This window comes from Ursus maritimus, unplaced genomic scaffold, assembly GCF_017311325.1.
Source record: "Ursus maritimus isolate PB19 unplaced genomic scaffold, ASM1731132v1 scaffold_20, whole genome shotgun sequence".
Classification (NCBI taxonomy): Eukaryota; Metazoa; Chordata; class Mammalia; order Carnivora; family Ursidae; genus Ursus; species Ursus maritimus.
In genome coordinates, this window is record NW_024424453.1 from 8,893,631 (window position 1) to 8,905,920 (window position 12,290).

The window sequence follows — 12,290 nt, forward strand, 5'->3', positions numbered from 1 at the left end:
TATTTATTTGACAGAGATAGAGACAGCCAGCGAGAGAGGGAACACAAGCAGGGAGAGTGGGAAAGGAAGAAGCAGGCTCCCAGCGGAGGAGCCTGATGTGGGGCTGGATCCCATAACGCCGGGATCACGCCCTGAGCCGAAGGCAGACGCTTCACCGCTGTGCCACCCAGGCGCCCCCAGGTGTGGGTTCTTAATCATCCTGGCTGGCAAACACATTTTGGACTCCATCCAAACTTTCTGACACATTTGGTTGTTGATTTAATCCAGTCCCGGTTTGCCAGTTGCTGCTGAGTGCTGCCTTACCTGCATAAAGACTGTCAGAAAAGGAAGTAGGGAAGCAGCCTTAAGATAACAATTACTCAATTCTTGGTTTACAGGAAGGACCATAACCAATCCCCTCCCTACAGTAAGATACAGGACATAGATACAGTCCTGTTGCCATAAATCTGAGACAATCACGGAGTAAGAAGGAGTCAGTTGGAGTGTCCAGCACACATCAGGCAGGAAAGAGCAGTTGTTGTTTTTAGCAACTACTTGTTAAATATTTGCCTAATCGATGCTGGAGTGCCCACAAGCCACATTAAGATGAGAAGTGCTCTAATACCACTTCTGCAACAAGGAGGGTATGACAAGAGGGGGCCCTTTTTAGGTCACTTGGTTGAGGTTGTCCTCCTGCTACTAGCCACCAGCTGTTTCCATCAATACTACACCTATAAAAGCAGAAGTCAGAGTCATGAAACATGGAGTGTAACAGGTCCATCTAAAGCTTTAGTCCTATCCATTGACATTGCTTCAACATGCAGACTTCCCTTCCTCTGCCTGGCCAGCACCCCTACTTCCCTGCCAGGCCTAACAAGGCATTCTTAAGAAGCTCCAGAATGTCAGCCCACTGAGATTCTTCACCATTCATTCTGCTGACGCACCATCCAACACAGGCTGGACACAGGAACCACACTTTGGGTTAAGTTACCCACACTTCTATTTCTGGGAGACCACTACATATGTGTGTCCTAAAATGCTTTTGGGAAACAGGAATAGCCAAGCTTGACACATTTTTACAAACACCTACTAGTTTCCACTTTTAATTCGAGTAACAGATACTTGACTACTTAGTAGTTACATGAGGATCTTAGCCCTGGATTCTGCCACCACCATGCTATCTGACACCCATTGACTCACCTAATTAAATTCTTTTTTCACAGGATCACATTCCGGTTTCCATGTGGGTGAACAGGGACTTAGACAATCAGTGCTATAGTTATTTTTTAACTCAGAGGGATACTGATGTCATCTGATACCAAGATGCATACCCCAAATTGAAATTAAACTATATGTGGCATCATTTCTAGGTAAATGTGTTTGGCTTTACGATACTTAGAACCACCACTGAAAAATTAACTATTTCAGTAATCTAAATGATTGTTTTGTATAAAGGATTATTTGACAGGTACTGCCTGTTAAATTTTATCTGAATCAGAGTGGAGGCTAGGGTGAGGCTAGATGAGGTGTTTAGGGCACAAAATTTAAGGAGGCGTTTACTCTCAGGGTCACGCAACTGTCGACCCTACACTTGCACAATGCTAAGAGTAAACACCTCTTTAAACTTTGCACCTTAGTCTCTTCACTTACTTCCCCCTAGCCTTAGCCATGCTGTAGACTGGGGCAGCTGGGGGCATAAATAGTTACCTTGTTAAGCTGTTGAGTCTCCCAGTCCAAATCTGGGAGATTCCAATTCAGTACAACTAGAGTGAGGTTCACGAATCATTTTAAATAGGTTTCTCATGTAAATCTTGATTTATAGCCATATAGGGATCCACAGATGTCGTATTTAGAATACTACAATTAGAAGGTGACATTTCCTTAAATTCAGCATGATTAGCTCCAAATATAAATATTCTATTCAATTCTGAGTTTTCTCCATGTTTAAAAAGTACTTGAAGATCTGATTCTCTATCGGGTAAAATTGTGTTATGCTGCAACCAACATAAAACCTTACTAGCAATGGCTTAAACAAATAGGGATTTATTTTTCCCATAACTAGGAGTCTGGAGATAGGTTACTGCTGGTATTGGTCAACAGCGTGCTAACATCAGGGTCAGTATCTCTGTGACTCTCTTGGGCTTTGCCTCATGCCTCCCAAATGGCAGCTGTAGTTCCAGGGATTACCTACTTTCAAAATGGCAAAGGAGGAAGAAGCAGGAGCACACTACCAGCGTTGTCTGTTCCCTCGTATCAAGAAAGTAAGAACCTGCTGTCTTCCTCCACACTGACTGCAGAGGTGGCAGCCATCTCCTACTCAGCATCATGGCCGCCCTCAGACCTCTGGTGAAGCCCAAGATTGTTAAAAAGAGGACCAAGAAGTTCATCCAGCACCAGTCAGACCAATATGTCGAAATTAAGCACAACTGGTGGAAACCAGAGGCATTGACAATAGGTTGTGCAGAAGATTCAAGGGCCAGATCTTGATGCCCAACACTGGTTACAGGAGCAGCAAGAAAACAAAGCACATACTGCCCAGTGGCTTCCTGAAGTTCCTAGTCCATAATGTCAAGGAGCTTGAAGTTCTCCTGATGTGCAACAGATCTTACTGTGCAGAGATTGCTCACAGTGTCCCCTCCAGGAACCACAAAGCCATGTGGAAAGCAGCCAGCTGGCGATCAGTCACTAATCCCAATGCCGTGCTGTACAGCGAAGAAAATGAATACAAACAGCTTATATGCATCATATTTGTGTTAATAAAACCATAAAACTACAAGAAAGAAAGAAAGAAAAGAAAAAAGAAAAGAAAAGAAAAAAAGAAAAGAAAAGAAAAGAAAAGCCTTCTCAGAAACCAAGTCTTCCAAGTCTCATTGGCCAGCAGTGGGTCGCATGGCAACCTGTTGTTGAACGGGAGGCTGGGAAAGCAGGAACCAAACTCATCAAAATAGGCTTAGACTAGTACGTCTCAAACTTTAGTAGGCACTGGAATCACTTGGAAGGCTTGTTATAATGCAGATTGTCGTGTGCTCCACTCCCAAAGATTCTGATTCCGTGGGCCTGGATTAGGACCTGAGGATTTGTATTACTTCAAGTTCCCAGCTGATGCTGTTGCTGCTGATTTTAGGAAAACACTTTAAAATAGATTTCCCACCAATGGCTTCTAACCTGGTGATGGATTAAAAATATCTGGAGAGCACTCTTTAAAGGCACAGCTTCCCTGGGTCCCACTCCTAGATGTTTTGGTATAATTTGTTGGTGGGGTCCAGGTATTCCTATTGTCAAAGCTCAACAGGTGATTCTAAAGTACCTGGGCTGGGAACCACTGTTTAGGCCAATCACAATCCGGTATCTGGGACTGTTACTGAAGTTCCATTAGCAAGGAGGAAGGAGGAGAGGGTAAAAGGGTGGGTTCAGATAGTGGTTCCCAAACTTGTCTGCAATTTTGAATTACTTGGGAATCTTCTAAAAATTCCAAAGTTCAGGACATACTCCAGACAATTAAACCACATCTGTGGAGATGGGACATAGGCATCAGTAGACATCAAAGTTCCTCAGGTGATTCCAAATGCAGACAATTTTGAGAACCCCACGGTTAAGAGAAGATTGCCATGAAGGTGATTACAATTGAAAACTGGAAGAGGAGGGTATGAAGGGTGGTTATTCAGATTAGAAAAGAGAAACCTGGAGACTTATTTAATTTAAGTGTGTGAGAAAATGTCACAAAGAATGCTGTTGTCCATCTGAATTGAAGACTAGCAAGGAGGAAATGGGATTAATTTGTCCAGAGCCCTTGGGTTCAATGCAAAGAAGTACTTCCTAGCTGCAAATTGTTACAATGAAATATAGTGCGATGAGAACAGGGTTGTGCAATTCTGTCATTTAAGAGCTGTAAAAATAGTATAGATTCTCATCTATTTACAGTGTTTTAATGTCATTCTTTCTGAAGGTGAAGAGGTGGATGAAATGACCTGTCTAGATGTCTTCTTTGAAAATTTTCTATTTTATTCCTCTTCTCCTCATTTCACATCTCAACTTAAAAGACAGACCTTGCATTATCAATTCAAAGAAAACATAACCTTTGCCCACTATCTACTTGAATGGATAAAATATCTGACAGCTAGTAATAGTTTGAGATGCCACTAGCTCAAACTGTTTGGATCTCTAAAAGGCTATTTTGAGCTTCTAAATGACTAGCATACTGCCAAATAGAGAGGGCCCTCCGAATTTGAATTGAATAGGTTCTTGTGTTTGAAATGTAAATGTTGTGCTCAAGGATGATTCACCATCAGGTCTGAGCCTGGCAACACACACACAACCAGAATAGCTATTTCAGTGCCACACAGAAATAATGCATGTGTTTAAATATAGCTACAACTAAAACGTGTTCTCCTTTGTACATAAAAATGTCACTGGCTATTGTCAGAAGAATATTGTCTTTTACAGGGCTGGCAGTAGATTTACACTGATCATACCTAACCTTAATACCAGGAACATGTACCAGTCAAACTGCTGGGGTTTCAGTACAGAGAAAGGCCATTGAGGGAATAAATCACATTCGATGGATCTTAGGTTGAAGATCCTCAAAAATTTAAGAGTGTTGTTCCCAAACATTGCTGCACATTAGAATCACCATGGGAGCTTTTAAATACCTGATGCCCAGGTTCCATTCTACACCAATCAAATCAGAATGATTGGGCAAGGAAGCCAGGCATCAGTTTTTAAGATCCCCAGGTGATTCCCATGTGCAGCAAAGTTTGAGAGCCACTGCCTTAGTCATCTTCATTATGGGATCTACAAATCTCTGATAGAATTTTTCTTAGGTCTCGTGTCAGAAGTAGAAATAGGAATTAGGTAAATTTTCCTCCTTCCTGGGTGTGACAGAGATTAACTGTCCCAAATATTCACTCCTCCTAATTCCTCCATCATAAGAGAAACTCGAATAGTTCTCTGACCACAGAGCCACTCAGAAAAAACCTCCTTTCCAGCCTCCTTTGCATCAGGGCATGGCCTTATATCTCAGTTCTGGGCCAATGGAATTAAGTGTAAGTGGTGCATGTATATTCCTGGACAATCCTTAAAGGAAAGGTGTGTAACCCTTCCACCTTCTTGCTTGCTGGAATGCAGATATAATAGTTGAAGCTCCAACCACCAATTGGACAATAAGAGGATTTTTGAAAAAATTGAAGCCATACAAAACAAAGAAATAAGGTGGAAGGACCTGATTCCCAAGACCACAGAGGTTGATATCAACCCTAGAATGACCAACTATCTCTGGGCTTCTTAATGGATAAGAAAAATAAACTTCTATCTTGTTTATGGTACAATGTCTGTTAATTGCAGCTGAACTTAAATCTAACAGACTCAGTGGTTCTCCAAATTTGTCAATATGTCAGACACACCTACAAAGCTAATGAAGTATATTGAAGTAGGTGATTCTGATAACTAAATTTGAGAACAACTATACAGATATCCTGGGAGCTAGAGACGATGCATGGTGAGGGTAAAACTTTGAAAGTAATGGTTGATTTGATTCGATTTGGAAAAGCAAATCTACTGAATAAAATATTTAGCAGTACATTGTAGCGGTTAAAGGCTTCAGCAGGAGACAGACCCATACTTAATCCTGGATTTGCCACTTACCAGCCACTAGTAACTTAACTTCTCTAAACCGCTCTCCTCGTTTACAAAATGGGCCAGTAACAGTACCTGTTGATGGTGGTATGATGAGAGTTAAAAGAGGTAATGTAAGACAATGCTTGGTATAGTAACTGCCACATAGTAGGAGCTCAGTAAATGTTGGCTTGAAAAAAAATGGTGGAAGAATTTATGATCTGACTTTAAATTCCATTTTAGTCCCTGACTATTTAGTTCTACTCTGTCCGTTGGGGAGGCCACTAACCACATATATCACCACTTCACACTTACTAGGTTGGCTATAATTTTAAAAAGATACTAAGTATTGGCTAGAATGTGGAGAAATTGGAACCTGTATCATTGCTGGTAGGATTGTAAAATGATGTAACCACTTTGGAAAACAGTTTGGCAGTTCCTCATAATGTTAAAAATAGAACTATCACATGACCCAGCAATTCTCCTAGGTATATAACAAGAGAAATGAAAACCTATATCCACACAAAAACTTGTACATAAGTGTTCGTAGCATTATTATTCATGGTAGTCAAAAAAAGGAAAAAAACCCAAATGTCCATCCATTGACGAATAGGTAACCAAACATTCAATACAATGGGATCTTATTTGGCAACGAAAAGGAAGTAGTGATACATGCTACAACATGGTTGAACTGTGAAAACAGTATTCTAAGTGAAAGAAGCCAGTCACTGAAAAACAGCATACTGTGTAATTCCATTTATATGAAAATGCCCAGAGTAGACAAATCCATAGAGATAGAAAGTAGATTAACAGCTGCCTAGGGCTAGGGTGGGGGGAATGGGAATGACTGCTAATAGGTACAGGGTTTCCCTCTGGGTTGATAAAATGTTCTAAAATTATATAATGATGATGGTTGTGCAACTCTGAAAAAGCTAAAAACCATTGATTGTACACTTTAAATGGTTAAATATTATGGAATATGAATTAAAGAGAAAATATGATGCATTCCATCCTCCTGCAAAAAAATTTAAGAAACTAGCTTTGCAGGAAAATAGGGAAAATATAAAAGGCAACATCTTATAATGGAAAGAACATTGGCTAATAGTCAACACCTAGATTCTAGTCCTGCATTCACTACTTACTACTTACTTTTAGCAAGGCCTAGGGCAAGTCTCTTTATTTCTATCTTTGGCCTCTTCATTTATTAAAGGACGAGGGTTCCATTTCTAGTATTTGGCGGCAATGATGTTTTTCTTGTTGGCTGGATAGAGCAGCTGTTGCATCAGATTCTCAAGGGGCTTCGTGATCCAACACATGTAAGAGCTGCTGCTTTTGGCTTCAGCCCTGTACTCTCCTTATGGGAGAAAATCTGATGAAATACCTACAGGAGATCCCCAGGTTGCCAGGCCAATGAAACTTCCCTTTCTCAGCAGGAACTGGATAGTATATTCCCCAAGGAATCCTGCAAAGAGAGAGGGGATCATTTTCCAACTCAGTTTTGATTGAAGCATTTGGTTCAGGCTATATCCTCTTCTTGCAGACCAAGAGGAGAGTGAGGGAGAGAATTAAAGCACTCTTCAAGTTACCTCTGCTCAAAATTATTTTCCTTGTACTATATCAAAAACAAAACAAACAAAACAAGAAACCTTACCAAGTAAAGACTCATTTCAAAAATAATAACATTAATATGGAAGGGGACTGAATGTTTGTTTCAATCCTCTAGTCTCACTGATGTGGGACTCAATGACTGGAGGTTTATATGACTTGTTCACAGTCCCATTTTCTATAGAGCTGGGACTAGAATGCTTGTCTGTAGATTCCATTCTGATGCCTTTTTCTTTGACCTTGTGTAATACATCTTTTCTGTTGAATTTCACAGAGTGAGGGAAGATTAAGCCTTATATACACCTTAGTTTCATTTAATTTAATAATCATACTGATTAAATTACAAGTGAATGCTGAAGTGATTAAATCTCAGCCTTTACATGAAAGAATCATGTCAATGAAATATAAGGCCAGTGTTTCCAAACCCTTGTTGAAAAGTTGGTACTCCTCCCGCCTCAGAACTTGGCCCTCTTCCCTTCTGTAGGCTCACTTTGTTGGTGATCCCATGCTGTCTCATGACATTATGTACTCCTCTCTCTTCTTCATAACTCATATCTGATCCATCAGGAAATCCTGTTGTCTTGACCTTCAAAATATATCAAGAATCCAACCCCTTCTCCATTTTCATTGCTGCCATACAGATCCAAGCCACCTTTTTCCCCTGGATTACTGCCACGGCCTCCCAAGGATTCCCTTACTTCTGCTTGCTCTCTTAAATCTGATCTCAATATACCAGACAAAGCAATGCTTTGAAATGGAAGTCATTTCAGGTCAAAACTGTACTCAAAACCCGCAATGGCTTCCCATAAAAGCTGAAGTCCTTGCAGTAGCCTCCAACACCCTATATGATCTCTCTCTTCTGCTCATTCTGCTCCTGCCATGGTGATCTCCCCTCCGTTCCTTGAGCAAGTCAGGTGTGCTCACCTTAGAGCCTTTGCTCTAACTGGTTCTTCTGCTGGCAATACTTTTCTGCAGGAGTAAATACTGATGTGTATGCAAATTTGTGAAACTTTATTAAGAAATCATAAATACAAAATTAGAAGCAAGTCCTTGAAGGGGCCCCTGCAAGTTAGGGATCTCGAAATTTAAGCTACACTAGCTTCACAGTAAATCTACTTTTCTTTTCTCAGATGTCTGCTCGACTAACTTCCTTTCTTCCTTCAGAAGTTTTTTTCCCAATCTTTTCTTCTCATTGAGGCCTGCCATCACTTCTGTGTGTAATACTGAAACTTGTTCCTCCACTCCTCTACTTTTTAACTCCCATAGCACTTATTATCTCTTAACACACTATATAGTTAACTTGTTTATTATATTTACTACTTCTCCCCCACCACCTTACTAGAATATAAGCTCTAGGATCCCAAGTCCCTAGAACAGTCTTAACACAGACTTGGTATTCAATAAATATTTGTAAAAGGAATGAATTTCTATTTCTTTAATGCCATTTTCAGAGCAATGAGAAAGAAGTAAAACTGTCACTATTTGCAGATGACGTGATACTATATATAGAAAAGCCTAAAGACTCAACCAAAAAACTAGTAAAACCAATAAATGAATTCAGTAATGTTGCAGAATGCAAAATTAATATACAGATATCTGTTTCATTTCTATACACTAATAATGAAAAAGAAATTAAGAAAACAATCCCTTTTACAACTGCATCAAAAAGAAACTGCCAAGGAAAAATTTAATTAAGGAGGTGAAAGACCTGTGCTCTGAAAACTGTAAGACATTGATGAAAGAAATTGAAGACAATACAAACAAAGGGAAAGGTATACCATGGTCATGGTTTGGAAGAATTTATATTGTTAAAATGTCCACAATACCTAAAGCAATTTATAGATTCAGTGTAATTGCCATCAAAACACCAACAATATTTTTCACAAAATTAGAGCAAATAATCCTAAAACTTGTATGGAATCACAAAAGACACTGAATAACCAAAGCAGTTTTGAGAAAGAAGAACAAAACTGGAAGTATCATAATCCCAGATTTCAAAATATACTACAAAGCTATAGTAATCAAAACAGTGTGGTACTGGCACAAAACTATACATATTGTTTAATGGAACAGAATAGAAAGCTCAGAAATAAACCCACAAGCAAATGGTCAGTTAATCTACAAAAATTGAGGCAAGAATAGACAATGGGAAAAAGACAGCTTCTTCAGTAAATGGTGTTGGGAAAACTGGACAGCTACATGCAAAAAAATGAAAAATGATGTAAAAAATGACCACTTTTTCATACTACACACAACAATAAACTTGAAATGTACTAAAGATCTGAATGTGAGACATGAAGCCATAAAACTCTTAATAGAAAACATAAGCAATAACTCTTGAACATTGACCTTAGCTATATTTTTCTGGAAATGTCTTCTTAGGCAAAGGAAACAAAACTATTGGGACTACATCAAATCTTTGCACAACAAAGGAAACCACCAACAAAACAAATAGGCAGCCTATTGAATGGGAGAAGATATTTACAAATTACATATCTGATAAGGGGTTAATATCCAAAATATATAAAGAACTTTTTATAACTAAACACCCAAAAAACAAATAATCTGCTTTTAAAAATGGGCAGAGGACCTGAATAGAATTTTCCCAAAGAAAACATAGCTAATGACAGATCCATGAAAAGATGTTCAGCATTGCTAATCATCTGAGAAGTGCAAATCAAAACCTCAGTGAGCTAGCACCTCACTCTAGTCAGAACGGCTGGCATCAAAAAGACAAGAAATAAGATATGGAGAAAGGGGAACCCTTGTGCACTGTTAGTGGAAGTATAAATTGGTTCATCCACTGTGGAAAACAGTATGGGATTTCCTCAAAAAATTAAAAATGGAAATACCGTATAATTCAGTAATTCCATTCACCCAAGAAAACAAAAACACTAATTAAAAAAGATATATTCATGGCTGTGTTTATTGCCACATTATTTACAATAGCCAAGATATGGAAGCACCCCAGAGTCCACTGATGGATGGATGGATGGATGGATGGGCAAAGAAGATGTGGGGTGTGTGTGTGTGTGTGTGTGTGTGTGTGTAATATTGCTCAGCCATAAAAAAGAATGAAATCTTGCCATTTGTGACAACATAGATGGACGTAAAGTTTATTATGCTAAGTGAAATAAGCCAGACAAAGAGAAAGACAAATATCATATGATTTCACTTAGATGTGGAATACAAAAAAACAAAACAAATGAACAAACAAAAACAGAAACAGACTCTTAAATACAGAGAACAAACTGGTGTGGGGAGGGAAATGAGTGAAATAGGTGAAGGTGATTAAGAGATACAAACTTCCAGTTGTAAAATAAGTAAGTCACAGGATGAAAAGTGCAGCATAGGGAATATAGTCAATAATATTGTAATAATGTTGTATGATGACAGATGGTAACTACATTTATTGTGATGGGCATTACGTAATGTATAGAATTGTTGAATCACTATATTGTACACCTGAAACTAATATAACATTGTATAGCCACTAAACTTCAGTTTTAAAAAAATAATTTTAAAAAATCAAAGTAATTGGGGGGCGCCTGGGTGGCACAGCGGTTAAGCATCTGCCTTCGGCTCAGGGCGTGATCCCGGCGTTATGGGATCCAGCCCCACATCAGGCTCCTCCGCTATGAGCCTGCTTCTTCCTCTCCCACTCCCCCTGCTTGTGTTCCCCCTCTCGCTGGCTGTCTCTATCTCTGTCAGATAAATAAATAAAATCTTTAAAAAAAAATCAAAGCAATTGGAACTCCTAGACCTGGTATATGCTAAATGCTTAGTCATCATCTTAAAGGTTAAGTTAATTTTTTTAAAAAGGTTAAATGAATAAATACTATTTATCCAGTATCTAGCGTGTGCCAAGCTCTTTTTCACATTCTCTTGACAATCCCACTAGGTAGGTACTATTATTATTCCCATTTTACAGATGAGAGAACCAATTTTAAATATATTGCCCTTGGTCACATAGCTCAGAAATAACCAAATGGAATTAAACACAGGTAGGTCTGATTCCAAAGACTGTGATCCTTCCATTCTGCTGGTAGCAAGTGACATTGATTAACCCAGTTTCTTTCTGGCATGGCTGAGGGAAACGGTAGAAAAATCTACGTGAATTTGAGATTAATGCATAGCTTCAAAAAGTACTTGCTGTGGAACCCTGAGTTTCCATTTTCTCATCTGTAAAATGAGTCTCACAGAGCCTACTTTGAAGGATAGATAAGAGTAATAAAAAAGATAGTGTTTAAGAAAGAGGCTTTAATAAGCATTTAATAAATATTCCCTTCAAAGGATTTGAAAGGGTTTATAATTAAACACACGTTCATAAATAGAATTTGGAGGAGCATGTGAGCCAGTTGCTATGGGGAAGCCAGTGCAGGGCTTTTGTGGAGCCAAGCACACAGAGGCTGAGCTCAGAGAACAATGTAGGAGTGGGGCAGAGAAGACCTGCAAACCACAAGGGAACGAAAGAGCACTTTTCTGAAGTTACATTTTGTCCTTGCCTCCTACAAGTTGGCTTGCTCACATCTTTCAGTAAGACCCTGGAGTGGGTCTTTTTTCAACACTTCACTGAACAAGTGTCACAGGATACCTGAAGTTTCCTGGAATTGAGTCATCTTATACAATTTCAAATATTTGAAGTGCTAAATCAAAAAGAAAACTCTAATTTCTTGTGATATTTCTGCCAAGCTTCTTTGGGAACAATAGATGAAGGAAGCCAATCTGGCAGCATTTAATGTAGGAGAGGTTGAGCCAAAGGCTAGGAGGGTCCATAGGTGAGGAGGGACAGGCTAGTACCCACTAGACTCCACTGAACTGGGCTGAGAGCCCAGAGCTTGCCTCATGTACCCCTGCGGCCAACCTCTTATGCTGATACTGGCATGGGGCAAGCAGCATTGATTCATGTTATTCTATTCTTAAGGCTGCCTGGGGAAATTTTGGAATTTTTTTTTAAAGGTTTTATTTATTTATTTATTTGACAGAGAGAGAGGCAGTGAGAGAGGGAGCACAAGCAGGGGGAGTGGGAAAGGGAGAAGCAGGCTCCCCGCTGAGCAGGGAGCCCAAAGCGGGGCTCAATCCCAGGACCCTGGGAT

At 39.5% G+C, this 12,290-nt stretch overlaps 1 pseudogene; it reads left to right on the forward strand.

Moving 5' to 3' along the window:
* The first annotated feature begins 989 nt into the window (after nucleotides 1-989).
* LOC103677565 lies at nucleotides 990-3,166 on the forward strand (annotated as a pseudogene).
* The last annotated feature ends 9,124 nt before the right edge of the window (nucleotides 3,167-12,290 follow it).